Genomic DNA, 15,513 nt, shown 5'->3' with positions numbered 1-15,513 from the left:
TAGTAGTTTCTCGATATGTGCTCGATGGGAGCTCGAATTAGGCTCGATAATAGGCAGATGGTGTAGGTTATTTTAAGATATTGATGTTGTTCGATTGTGGCTCGATATATGGTGCTCGATTAGTGCTTGACAGGGGCTCGATGAAATCCTTGGTTAGGGTTATGTTCGGTTTAAAAACTTGTTGCTCGATGTATGTTTGATTGAAGATCGATAGGAGCTTGATAGAGCTCGATGTAGGTTCGATTAAAGCTTGACAGATTTCTGTCTAAAACCTGAAAAAAATTACAATTATTTTAACAATTTCTTGGTTTTTTTTTTCATCATAGGTTCCATTGTTTACGTTTCTATATCTTACAATGGTGTTTGGGAAATAGAAGGGAGGAAGTGGATTTTTAAGGATGCTCAATGCATTGTGATACCGATGGAGAATGATGTAACGTACTTGCAACTTCTTGACATATTGCACAAGGAACTTCGTGTTGATAAATAGATGTATGGGTTGAGATTGGAGGTTCCTTACACATGCGGCAACCAACCGTTTACACTTGTCCATGTTGAAAGTGATCTTGGTGTCCGTGCATTCCTAGGAGTAACAACAAAAGAAAGGATTTCCTTGTGTGTCACTCCTATTAAGAAGATTGTCATTTCAGATCTATATTCCACTCCCGGTCCCAGTGTTGATAAAATTCATAGTGAGGTGGGCACTTTTAATCCAAAAAGATATCTTTTGGGAGATCCTATGGGTACTGTCGGTGTTGATCATGTGGGTACTGTTGGACCTGAGGGAGATCCAATGGGAGTACCTATTGGTGACCTGAGGGACAACAAGTATGAAGATGACCCCTATGTGAATGACGATCCAGTAATTGAATTTAATGAGGGTTTAGGGTATGATTCAGAGGCATATTATAGTGCAGAAGTGCTGATTGACAAATCTGATGATTTGCAAAGTCGAACAAGTACAAGAACAGGCAGTATGTCCTATTGCACGAGCGAACCTACCAAGTCAAGTACAACGAACACCTGGCCCCAACTTTAGTTGTCCTGGTGGAACAGAAGATAACATTACATGGAACGTTCCACTATTTTCAACAGCAGATCACAGAAGATGGAGTGCTCCCATGTTTACGAAATAAGATATTATGGCCTCTGGTCGATCACATACCTCCTCTTCCGGTGCACCATTGGGAGAGATACACCTTGGGAAGACTTTTGGGAACAAGATGGATTTGAAAACCAAAGCGGCTCTCTTCACAATAAAGAATAATTTTGAGTTTGTGGTGAAGAAGTCTGGTACTAATGTGTGGTATATCACCTGCAAGGATCCTGACTGTGCTTGGAGATTAAGGGGGAAAAAGTAGTGCGGTCTTCAATGTTTGAGATCATTGTTTACAATAGTGTACATACGTGCTCACTAGAAGTGTGACAGATAGACCACCGTCAAGCAGCACCTTGGGTCATTTGGCACCTTATCAAGAACAAATATGCTACTGATGACACTAGCTACATGGAAAACAACATAAAGGAGGATATGAAGAAATATTTTGGGATCAATAAGTTATATGAAGGCATGGAGATGCAGAGAGAAGGCACTTGGTTATGTCAGGGGGACACCTGAAGAATCCTACTCCAAGTTACCTTCTTACTTACACATGTTGTACCAAAAGAATCCAGGTACAATAACCAATTTTTTCACAGAGGATGGTTGCTTTCTTTACTTTTTCTTCTCACTTGGAGTTTGAAGAAGGGAATTTACATCATCTAGTTCTGTGATATGTGTGGATGGAACATTCTTAAAGACGAGGTATGGTGGCCACATGCTGTGTGTTGTTGCATTGATGCAAATAGCCACATTTAACCAATTACGTTCGCGTTGGTGGATAGTTAGAACCAAAATTCTTGGAAGTATTTCATGATGAAATTGAAGGAAGTTGTTGGAGTTGTTAATAATCTGGCTTTTGTATTAGACGGGCATGCTAGCATTATTCACGCTCTTAAGGTCGTCTTCTCTGATGCCTACCATGGTGCATGCTACCATCATATAAGTATGAATGTAATAGCTAAGTTCAAGACTGATCACTGTCACACGAAGACGTAGAATTGTAATGACCCAACTATTTCTAAGACCTTGGACCATTAAAACTACTAGACATAGCTACTATTTTGGGAAAGATACATAAGAAATAATCACTACAACAATATTTAGTATATATTACATTAAAGAATAGCATATATTTCGAAGTGCTATTATTAAGTGGGGGATTAAAAACACACGGATCTGAATAGTGGGGGATTAAAAACACACGGATCTGAATAAGACATATTTTGGCGCCGTATGACTAAAACTCAGGCGCCAAAATGAATTTATGCCAAATTCCCTTTCTCTCAGCCTTTCTCTAAGTTACCCTTTCTCTCAGCCTCCATCTCTCACTCACGAAGACTCACTCCGCCCTCTCCGCCCTCACGAAGACTCACTCCGCCCTCTCCACCCTCACCGCCCTCACGAAGTCTCTCCGCCCTCAACTCATCTCTGCCTCACGAAGACTCGCTCCAGAGTGGAGCTCTTTCTCCGCCTCACGAAGTCACGCTCCAGAGTGGAGCTTCTCTGCCTCTTGAGTTCTCTGCCTCACGACCACTATCTCAGGTTCGTTTCTCTCATCCATGATAATACAAATTGTTGGCTGAATGTTGTAGATTGATATGATAAAAAACCCATCTTTGATAGAAACTAGATTGATATGCAATTTTAGATATTGTTATGTTCAATGTTCAAGAGAAACAGCTATGAAGATTATAAGTCAAGAGATAAAAAAGATGTAGAGATCGAGTCATTTGAACTTGCAGTCTTGCAGGTCCCGTAGCTTGCTCTTGCAGGTCAGCCCTCTCTTTGTACCAAGTTCTCCTTTGCTCTATCAATGGAGGAGCCTCTTCTGTTATGAGAAATACCTCAAACCCACCAGCTGTTTCACTCATTCTCAGGTACACAAATTAGGCACCTTTACTGTTTTCATGTTTCTTTTGCTTAATTAACTTCTTTTATGTTTTTTTTTTACTTTGTTCACATTTTTATTTGGTGTTGTAAATCTTGTATATGATAGAATACAGTCTTACTTGAATGGAAAAAGAAAATTGCACTCTTGTAAATGAAACAGGTGGTCTCGAAATTTAGTAGCGTGTCGTACTTGCTTTGCTATATGATGACTGATCATATGATGGTATTCTTAAATTAGGTTTTTCTTGTTTGACCTTTTTAAATCTGGTCTAGATGAAAAATGGTCTCTTTTCATTTCCAGATCCTAATAAAATATTAAGATGTGATCGAACAATTCAGTCTTTTGCTAAAACAGGGGAAGGTTTGTGCTTAAAGTATGTATTAAATCTGTGTTGGTACATGCACCTCATAAATGTATACATGATATTCTAGTGTAAGGCACGTGTGCACGGGTTCTTGGTTTCCTTTAAGTTTGATATCTACAACTAATCAATAATATTAATGACCACATAATGCCAACAAATGTATACATAAATAATAACCAGACAATTAAAATATAACTATATGCTCCTTGTGGTGTTATTATATAGGAAGGAACACTAGTCAATACCCATTTCTTGTTTTCTATTATTATGTTCTTCTCTGTCCTTTGACCAGGTGGCTCTGGCTATTGCAAATACGGTTGGAGCAAGTATGCTGCTCCATCTGTGCGCTTTGCTACTTTCTTGGTCACCTTTTAACTACCAGCTTCAAAGTTTCATCATTCATTCATTCATTAACCACAACTGTGTGTAATCCCAATTGTCACTTTCTCATATGCAGGAATTTGGTAACATTGAGTCTCCAATGTATACCAGACTTAGACAGTTTTTTTCCACTATTTATAGCAGGTAGCTCCTCTCTTTTTCTTTGCTTTGGCTTTCATGAAATGAGCTTCTTTACTCACATATGTATATTTGATATGTCTTTTACAGGATGCAGGTAAGAGCACCATCACAGCCAGTGGTTGTGTCTATACAAATATTGCATTATGATGGTCAGCTTCTATATATTCATTGCCTTTTCTGTAATTTAGATAGTTAAATTTTTTTTGAAGTTTGGTCGTGTAATTCCTTAGTGAGACACTTGAGAATTGTGTGTTTTTCTTGTTTGAGACACTTTCTGTCCTTATGATGTGGCTTCTGTCTTTTTATTGCAGATACTGAATCTGCAAAAGCATCAAGACGACAACTCAAGGAAGTTATATATGTAGCACTATTTAACATGAATGTTCTTGCTGTTTGTGCAATTAATCAGGTAAATTTCGCTAAGCCTTAACTTGCCGCTGCTGTTTAATATTCTAAGATATTTAATACTAAAAGAAATAAGAGTAAATTTTTATTTTTTAAAACTAGGATTCCGCTAACAATTGCTATGTAGGTATCCAAGAGAAACTTAAACCTCATACCTTGTGATATAGCAAGCCATATGCCTTATCATTTGAGCTACCCCTCTTTGGTAAAGAATTAAGATTAGTTTGTTTCATGCAAAAATGACATTTACCATCGGATATAGATTTTGAGGCCTTGATCCAATTTTCATTCTTCATTTTCCTTTTGTAAAGCAAGCTTCTGTGACTTGAGTGGTTGACAATCCTGAACAGGCACCAAATTTACTTATTAACACTATAAGCTGAGATGCTTTACGTACTTATGCTTGTTTATGAGTAATTTGAACCTTTTGCTTTTGGCTTAAAATGTTCGATTGATTCTTTGATAGATGTTTTTTATTTGTAAGATCTTATCCATTTTCTGTTTTTGAAAATGTAGGCAACTTTAGCTTTGTATGCTGCTAGAAGAACTTCAGGAATTGTTGTAAATATTGAGTTTCAAGTCACATCAGTTGTTCCAAGTAAGGAGTGATAGTTTCTCTTTTATCTTTTATATGCTTTATGCTTCCTTAAACTATCAACAAGGTTTCATTTACCTATGATATATACTGATTAGCCCTGCAGTATAAGTTACAATTTTAACTTTCCATGCAGCCTTGCTGCTTTTATTCTTCTTTTTTCATTTTCATTCTATGGATTTTCCAGTGCTTTCTTTTATATCATATCTTGGTTGCATTCAATGTTTGGGGATCTAAAATATACTCTTTCTTTTCTTTTTCGGCTTCTAGTTTTACATGGTAAAGTAATGCGCAAAGTGGGTGTGGAGGTTGTGGGACTGGGAGCACTAAAACTTACCGGGTTTCTTAAGGAGTTGATGCAGCAGAACAATATTAGTTTTGAATCGCTGTACACCGTTCACACTTTGAAAGAGGTACAAGTCTTGCTTGTTTCTTGAGTGCAGAATATTGTTGTTGAATATTTATCCTCGTTTTTCCTGACTATAGTTATTCTGTTTTAATACTATCAGCTTTGCACCCTCAAAGAAAATATTTTGCTCATGGTACATTAAACTACTAATACCATTAGTATCCTGTGTTTTAGTGGAATGTTTCAATTTTGTTTTCTACTGCTCTTCTCTCTCATTTTTGTAAGGAGACCTTGCTGAAGCTGAGTTCTATTTATGACCTTATTTCTATACAGAATCTCTGTTATGTTGCCTATGATTATGAGGCTGAGCTACTCAAAGATACACGAGCATCATCTGAAGCAGCAGGAGAAGGTCAGTTCACTCTTTCAAAAGAGCGGTTTCAAACAAGAGAAATCTTATTCCAGCCACGAATGGCAGGAGTGTAAGTTCTGGAACTTATAATATTTATTGCTTCACGAGCATTGTCAGGAAAGTTCCAACTGTGTGGATGCATGTGAGTGTGTGTGTGTGCTGCAAGGATATTAAAACTTCTACCATATAATTCATCGAAAAAGATGTCTAGAAATGCTTTATGTCTTGATTCTAGGCGTTAAAAATGTGACGAGAATACAATTCTTCTAAGAGAATATAATTGAGACTTCATGAAAGTATAGTGTTTAAATTGTGAAAAACATATGAATAATATGCATATAATCAGGTAGTTGTTTCATTATTCTTCTGCAAATTTGGTACAGCTAATCTTGTTTTTCACTAGAATTGGAACTCTATAATATTGTAGTTTTTGTAAGTTACTATTATGTCTAGAATAAGGATAGTGGTATTTGTATATCTCATGTATTAATGACCACATAATGCCAACAAATGTATACATAAATAATAACCAGGTAATTAAAATATAACAAGTTACAGAAGTCTACTTGACACATGTTTATCTTATAAACCAGAAGTACAGTTGATGAATTTATAAGTTACTAATTTGCTCTCGACAACCTTTTGTTTCTTGCTAACTTACATGCAGTAAAACACTTTATTTGAACCTGGTTAGGCCATTGTAACCCATGAACACTATTTATGTCTTCCCAAGTTGGTATCCTAGTGCAATATGAACCTTAATTTCAGGCCATCAAACAATGAAACCATTTGGACAATTTCATAAATTTCAAGTCAAATTCTTTAACTTAATTCCACCAAATAGAAAACCCAACATCATGATTGCTTCAGATCTTAGGAACCATGTAGAATAAACCAATAGCTATCTATACAAGCAAAATTTATAACTAAGAATTGAAACTCATTTTTAAAAAAAATATACATATAGATAAATGCATATACCTGTTAAGGATCATTGTAGCCAAGAAAAACTTGGAAAACATCACTGTCAAGAGGCATGTCTACTGTTTTATGACCTTTCCTAACAAAAGTGCTTGTTTCACTTCCATTATAGATTAAGGAACCAACAAAAAACTGGTACTAAAATAAAGTAACACACTATTGAAGAATATTAAGTATTATATTTTAAAATAAGAAGAATATTCAGCAAAATACGAATAAACAAAATTAAATATCAACAGCTTGAATGAAAGAGCTTACACTCTAATGTTCTACCAAGGCTATTGTTAGGGAAACTCTTTTATGTCATTAAAAAAAAGAAAGAGAAGAAAAACTCTAGTCTTTTTTAATCAGGTAAGTGATCAAATAATGATAGAATTTTTTAAATAACCCAATAAAAATGACAATACACAGTGACAATACTGTCAATGCATGTATATGGAAAGGTTCACAACACACCAACTTATAGCTATCAAATTGATTCAAACAAACATTATTTGAAACTGGCATGATGGATGGTGAAATTGGAAGCATTTAATCATAACTTTTACAAATGAAAATGGGTGGTTAAAAGAAGACATTACACTGTAAAATAAGCAGACAGACAAGCTCTGAAATAATTTGGTACCAAATAAATATAAAAGCTCCTCCTAGTTATGTTAAAAAGATAGTATTCTAATTATTTAAAACTAAATATGTATTAGGATTATATTAATTTATAGGAATGCTGATCTAGACTAAACCCAACTTTGGGTCTTTCTTTTTCTTTTTTTTTAAGGGGAACCCAACTTTGGGTCTGCTTTACACTAAACACGTATAGAAAGCATCCACTGAATAGTTTAAATAGTAAGAAAAATCTCTTCAGATTCTGAAAGCAGTAAGAAAAATAGAAAGCCCAATATTTCAATGCAATATCACTCTTGTAAAGTTTAATCCCATCCACTGTACAGTTAAGCCTTATTCTGATTGGTCATATTCCAACTTTTATTTTTGGTTGTTTGAGCTTGCTTGCCATGTTGTTTAGTTTGTTAGTTTATCATACATGCTTGTTTAATATCTATTGACAAATTTTAATTTTGTATTAATCTTTTAAGTATTGATTATATTCTTTAGGTTGGGGATCGAATTGACAAGGAGCATTGCAAAGGTAATTTGCAAGAGGTACGGAATTTGTTCTTTTAACTCTTATTATTAATATCTTTAAAATGTTAGAGGAGTTTGAATATCTTAAATATTCATCCATAGAGAAGTAGGTTCTGAGATTAAAATTGTGTGCTGCGGTGATAACGGAAGGTTGAAAACTTGTGTGTATTAGAGAAGTAGGTTCTGGAAAATTTGTTTGTGTACTGCGGTGATATAAGGAAGAAAACTTATTGTGTGTTGTTTGAATTTTTTGACTTGGTATTGATAGATGGTTAGGTAAGCTTTTATATGTATAGATTAGATTTTTCATTATACGTATAGATTAAATTTTTCATTTAGTCATATTGTTTTCATTATTTCCATATGTATAGATTAGATTTAATTGCCACAACCCAAGCTAAAATCTTGTCTTTGATCCAAACCCAATTAGTTAGTGGCTACCATTTTAGAATCTGATTTTTAAATTAAAAACAACACTAGAATCTCTTGAAAGCTTAATGAAACTAAAGTACTAGAAATTAGTAATAGATTTAGACCAAGAAATCTTTAGTGGGACTAAGAATCATGGTACTAGAAAATCAAGTAACTGCTATAACATACAATTAAAAATCTCAGCACTAGAACAATCAAAACCATTTGAGCAATAAGGAATGAATTTTAATAGGTAAAAAAAGAAAAGGAGAATATATAAACTTTAGAATGATTGAATATTTTGAATTGATAATGATTGATGGTTGGTTAATAAATATGGCTGGAATGTTTTCTGATTTTCTGTTAGTTATTTGATGTATATCTAATAAACTTCAAAAACCATAGAAATTTGAAAGTAGAATCGAAACCCATGTGAGGAAATATATTAGAATAATTATAGAAATAGCTTCTTGCAATTCAAAAACTTGGGTAATAAAATGTAAAACATTTTTTAGTGCAAGGCCAGTACATAAAAATTTTTAGTTTGAATATATACATAAAAACCCAAATACAAAAAAAAGAGTAACATCCCATTAACAAAAGTACTATTTATGAGAAAATTCTCTGGATATTTTCCTGTTTAAGAATTACTTAATTATTTTAAGTCATAACGGTACTTAATAACGCTATGGTAACTATATATAGTTTTAAAAAACCAATGTAGTCTAGTACAAACAGATTGATAATTCCATAAGAGTGGACCCTATTCGTTTGATAATATGTTTTCAAGTGGTCTAGAAGAACATAAGATAACAGTCTAGCTTCAATCATTTTGGTTGGATCATTTTCCATTTTTGACCCTTTGATTCTTCTTTCTCAATGATTGAATGCTATTCATACGTACCTACAAATTATGATTACTACAAAATAAAAAATAAATAAATATACAGCATTTGAACCTCAAAATTTGATTCAAAATATCTAGTGGATCCATCCAAAACAAATGTATATTCACAGTTCATGTCAACACTAACTATATATCTATAACTAACCATCACACAGTTTCAATTTATTGCAATTGTTATGGTTTAATTTTAGGTTTTTTTAATTTTAAATAATTTAAATTTACTTTTAATTAATTATATTAAGACACATGTATATAATTAGTTAGAGCACATATTTTGTCAAGTATTAAATCATCTCAATAAATTTGAACCCTTTAGTTAGGCCTTCAAATTGGGATTTAACTTCCTTTAATGAGTTTGAAACCTCTGTAGACAGTAGTATCCCTTTTGTATACACCTATAAAAGATTAGAGGATCAACTTAATGAGTGAAGGAACAAAATAGTTTAGTAGTTGATGAAAAATATGTTAAAAGCATCATAACAAACAAACAAAAAAATATTACAAGAAAAAATTTACATTCTCGATTTCATCCCTAAGAACATCGTGCTTAAGTGAATGGCTGAGGTTGTGGTGCCACTTAACTACATTGAAAAGAAATGGTGCTTCGAAACAAAACAAAATAGCCCAACTCAACATAATATAAAAACAACATTTAACTTTTATTAATTCTTTGATCATTGAACCGCCAAAAAATTCAACCCATAAAAAAAAGGTAAAAAGTGAATTAGCACATAAACACTTAATCATATCATCTCATGGCTGGACCATTTTACAATTTGTGCTTTTAGTCACTTCAATCTTACAGTTAAGCATAATATATAATTGATGGGGATGCCAATTTTAGAGTGAAACTGCCAATATGATATGATAACTCAGTTCGAAGTTTTATCTTCTGCTATATAACCTAAATCTTTATTTTTTTAAGGTGTCATTTTAAAGAGATAGCTTTAAGGTGGTCTATAACTTCAACAACAGTAGTCATCACAATTTAAAACTCGTTTCCAAATGCATTTTTCAAATGAAACATTAACAATAAAACACTTGGTTTATTCAAAAGAAAAAAAAAACACTTGGGATGTGTCTCTAGGTCTAGGTGTTGGGTTGCATGCGGTAACCCTAATAGAAACAATAAAACATAATATACATTTATATTAGAAATTGAATATTGTAAAATTTGTCACTGGTAAACATTCAGGCTTGTCAAGTGACAACATCACAGCTTCAAACGTAAGAACTAACATTTCCTAATACATGCAACGCTTCAAAGATTCAATGAATTAATTTAAAAATTATAAGCATTTTTTGGAGGAAAAAAAATGTAATATGCACTGTTTGATGTTTTTGGAAAAAAAAATGAATTAATTTAAAAATTCTAAGATTTATTTGCATTTTTTGGTTGAAAATGGAGTGATTATGTAACAGAATTAACGAACTAAGATGAGTACTTCTTCTAAACTCTTAAACACACCCAGTAAAGCTAAAGTGGTCACAAACAACCTCAACTATCGAATGAATCCCTCGGCCTAGTGAAAATTGAATTCTGTCTTCTCTTTGATGTAGAAGAGAAGAAAAGAGAAGAGAAAAACAGAGTGTTTCTTGACTTTTCTTTGTCAGTTTTTCTTTTTTTAATTTTCCTCCCAATTTTTAATGACTAAATAAATGAGTTTGGAGAAAACCTCTTCCGTAGAAGATTTCATTATTTTTTTCTCACTATTTTTTATATTTTTTTCAACACTATTTATATTGCCACATTAGCTTTAATAGTTGATCATAAAACACATAAAATACTTTTCTTAACAAAATATTTCTAAAGAGTAATAAGTGTAATTTGACTTGTAATAATTAGCATCAAAATAGGCAAATTCTACTTGTTCTAAATTTGTTTAACGATTTATTGGTTGACAAAAAAAAAATTGTTTTAAAGGTTAAAAACAGAGTAACAAAGTAGGTGTTATTGTACTATTGTATACGTATTAGTACTTGTTAGAAAAAAAAAATCATATAATTCAAAAAGTGATATATGTTATAACACTATTTATCATTTTTAATTGTTTACTGGTCCACTTATGGTACTATATTTGAAAGACAAAATGCAACACATGGAGCAACTCATTTTTTCTTTAATGAAAAATCAAGCAAGTATTTTGATGCTGAAACTATATTTTCATGTGGCTAAATTGCAATAATAACTAAGATTCATGTTTAATTTTTTGGTTAGTCTTTACTTTTGTATTTTTTTTTAATTTTGATGTTGAATTCATGTCTTTCTATCTTACTTGTAAATAGAATACATCTACTCAGAGTGAGGAGCAATCAAATGTCAATGTTCAATCAAATTCTCATGTTCATTCCACTCAAGTAATTATGATACTAATTATATGAAAATGATAAAATCTAAAACATATAATATTTAATATAAAATCATTTACTGCTGCTGAATTTGTTATATTGATATATTGTTAGAGTGTCAAGAACCACACATTTGGCTCAAAATGCAAAATATTAGATTGGATTGGATCTGGAGAAATTATTGCAGAAGGTTATTTTATCTCAAGTGACCCAAAGGATGAGGTTCACCATGTTCCTCTTGGGCCTAGTGATATGAAAGTGGGGATAGATCTTGTGAGAAAGAATGATGCATTTCTGTGGAGGCCTTCAACAATTATGTCTACTATAGAAGATGCTGTAGGTAGTATAATTGCATGGCCAGCTGATAAAGTTATAATTAGGTAATTAACTTTTTTATGTACTCTTTTAGTTTACTATAACTTTAAGTTGAAGCATTACTTATTTAAATTTTGTTGTCGCTAAACAAATGGACTCACAACAAAGACAAGTGCACAAAGGATGATGAATTGAAGGATGGAGCAAGTTTCACGCATGGTTTACTTTTGTGTATCTTGTAATGTTTCTATTTTTCATTTTTGAAGTAAAAATTGTTCAAGATTATAAAACTTTATTATGTTATGCTTTCAAACTTAAGTTAGAACTAAGATCTCATGAAGTAGACACATTCATGGTTTGAATTAGTTATTGTTTAATGTAATACTTATGGTTTATCAATCTATTGAGAATTACATTTTATGATTAATTTTGAATTTTTTTTATCAAAATACAATAATGAAAATCTTTTAATTAAAAAAAAAACCATATAAGTATACTTATCAAAATAAAATTTAAAATTTTATTACTATATGTTATGATTTAAAAACATATTATAAGCATAAGAAATCGTTATGGTTTATATAATATAACAAACTAAAAATGTTATAAAAATAATCAAATGTAACAGTTGAAAAGTGTTATGAAAAAAGTACAAGATTATACTTCAAATTTATAGCCAAAAACTCTATCTAAATGTTATTATTTGAATATTATAGCACCTAAAAATGTGTTATTGAATAGTTTAAGATAACACCGAACATAACATTAAAAAACTGTTATAGAAAAGACTGGACTTTTAATAACAGGGGCTATGTTAGCAATTTCAGAAGTGCTATCAATAGTCCCGGTTAGCAGTTTTTAAGTGTTATGAATACTGTTTTTTCTTGTAGTGAATATAACTTTATTAAAACTCAAAATATCGTATCAAATATATAATAATAGAAAATATGGCATGGGTACCCATTGTTCAAAAGAAAAACATAAAACATAGCTTAGATTCAATTGTTAAAAAAAATTAAATGTGAAACTACAAAAGAAACATAATTCAAAAGACTAAAATAAACGTCATCCTCGATCGACACGCGATCCACTCATTCCATTCATCCTCAACACACAAGCCAAGCTATCAAGAATCCTTCCGCCTTCCCTATCATTTTCCTGCATCACACTAAAAAATAAAGGAGTGAGCCTAATGCCCAGGAAGGAAAATATACTAACAATACACATCATATATCATAAGCATAAGACTATATCATAAACATACACTATAAAACATATGTCTATAAAAACATATATCATATAGGACTATAATGGCCATCATTCTTCTTGGGACTTTCTAGCTAGGCAATCATATGCCCATAAGTTTACAGGGCTCGTTATCTAAACAAATCATATAAATTTATGGGGCTTGTTATCTGAACAAATCATATGCCCAAGGAATATATTCTTGGGAAATGTTATCTAAACAAGTTATATGCTTGTTATCTAAACAAATCATATACATAAGAACTAAAAACATATCATTTATATACATATCATAGCATAAACATATCATAGCATAAACATATTATAACATAAACATAACATATAAGGACATAAGATCTATCCTATTTTCCTTACCAAAAGCCGGGATATTTGAGAACAACAACGGGATTAGAAAACTCCTATAAACCAACAGTAGAAAAAGGTGAGAATCTCTAAGAATAGAGATGAATATGAAAACTAAACCATCAAGAAGAAACTTACTAAGAAGGTCCTTAAGTTTCAAGAACTTAAATACCTAATCAAGAATCATAAACAAGAGTTAGGATCTGAATAAAAGAAACTAAAGAAAACTAAAGGATTATAAAGAACTGAACTTAAGAATTGGAATACATTGGTTGATCTTATAGATTGATCTAAACCTCAATACCGAAATCACACTATATCTCACTTCCCAAGTGTTTAGAAAGCTTAGAATGATAAAGCTTTTATCCCAAACCCAAGTGTATCTCTCTATACTAACACTAGCACCTTGGAGCTCTGATTAAGTACTTGAAGAATGAAGAAAATGGATGAGCACTAGGTCCTATTTATAGAGTTCAAGGAGTGAAACTAACCCCTTTTAATTTGAATAAATAAATGATTAAAAAAATGAAAAATATTTAAATTTTCGTTCAACAACCGTCCAGATTTCGGTCAAAAAAAGTCAAAGGCAGGTCTAAGTGGTTAAGGCTAACTTTAAATTAAAAAACAAAGCTTTAAAAAATATCACACTAAGGGACATATATCACCCCCTCTATGGCGATATATCGGCTCTGCCCTAATCCCGAGCCTCCGTTCGTACGTTCGTGCAAAGTCGACGTGTTTTTCGTATCTTCTTTTAGGCGATAAATCGGCCCCTATGCTGCGATATATCAGCATACCTAGATATTTTAAATGCGTTTTTGCACTAATTAAGGATAATTAAAATTGAATAAACAACTTTGACTGAGTCATAATACGATCCTAACAGTTTCTGGAAGGTTCTAGAGCTTCTAGATTCTTCTATTATTAAAACTATCCATAAAAAATACTTAATTCCTTAATAATCATAATTATGACAAGTGTCATGCTCTTATTGGCTCTATCTAAACCTTAGGTTATAATAATAATATATCTAAGAACAGAAATATTAATCAAACCTTATGTTATAATTAATATTTCTAAACTATAGGTTAAACTTATAAAATCCATAACTGTTGCTACGAGTCTCCAACTAAGTCTCGACTTAAACCAAAATCCACAGTAACTAACATACTACTAACTAATACTAACTATACTACTACTACTAGTACTATATAGCTAGTTAAGTAAATATTGTGGGACTCTACAATTCTCCCCCACTAAAAATAATTTTGTCCTCGAAATTTACTTACCAAACAATTCCGGATACTGTGATATCATGTCCTCCTCCAACTCCCACGTTGCCTCCCTTTCAGTACTACTACTCCATAGGACTTTGACTATCGGAATACTCTTAGACCGTAATTCCTTCATCCCTCTATCTAGGATGCTAACCAGTCATTCCTCGTAACTCAAGTCTTTCTGGAGTGCTATCGTATCATACTTGAGGACGTGAGATGGGTCTGACACATATCTACGCAACATCGAGATATGGAACACATTGTGGCTATCTGCTAGAGCTGGCGGCAGGGCTAATCTATGTTATATTATTTTATAATATAATGTAATGTTATATTATATTATAATATAATGTTTTAGATTAAATAAACGTGACAAAGAGTGTCACATATTGTAACATATAATAGAGAGTTACAATATTTAGATTTATGAGATATATCCAAATAATGTAACATATTTGGTGTTACAAATTTGTAACTTCCAAATATTACCCTTTATTGTGTAATTTTGTTGTTACACAATATTGAGATGAATTTCATAAAGCCATATGTGAAATGGCTGTTAGAGATATGATTTTAACGCCAATAATGTGTTTTGGGAGTTACAAAATCATTTGGGAGGGTTTGGAACCGTTTGGAAAAACATCACATTTTTAAGTGCTGAAATTGGTCTGTGGCCGCGGCCACTAAATGTTGGTGGTTGCGGCCACAGGCCAAAAACTGACCAATTTTTCAGTTTTTTCAATCTTTGTTGAACGGCTCAAAAAACCCAAATAAATCCCAAATCTCATTTTTAATTCCATATTAATCCAATTAAACATTGGTAACATCCATGGGGGTTGGTGGAATTTGAAATTCAAAGGGTGTCTCTAAACTCTATAAATAGGA

The 15,513-nt window shown here is 32.2% G+C and overlaps 1 pseudogene; it reads left to right on the top strand.

The window, feature by feature from the left end:
• The first annotated feature begins 490 nt into the window (after positions 1–490).
• LOC133816290 (actin-related protein 8-like) lies at positions 491–5,797 on the top strand (annotated as a pseudogene).
• The last annotated feature ends 9,716 nt before the right edge of the window (positions 5,798–15,513 follow it).

Source organism: Humulus lupulus, chromosome 2 (genome assembly GCF_963169125.1).
Source record: "Humulus lupulus chromosome 2, drHumLupu1.1, whole genome shotgun sequence".
NCBI classification, from domain to species: Eukaryota; Viridiplantae; Streptophyta; class Magnoliopsida; order Rosales; family Cannabaceae; genus Humulus; species Humulus lupulus.
This window is presented reverse-complemented; position numbering and strand designations above follow the sequence as displayed.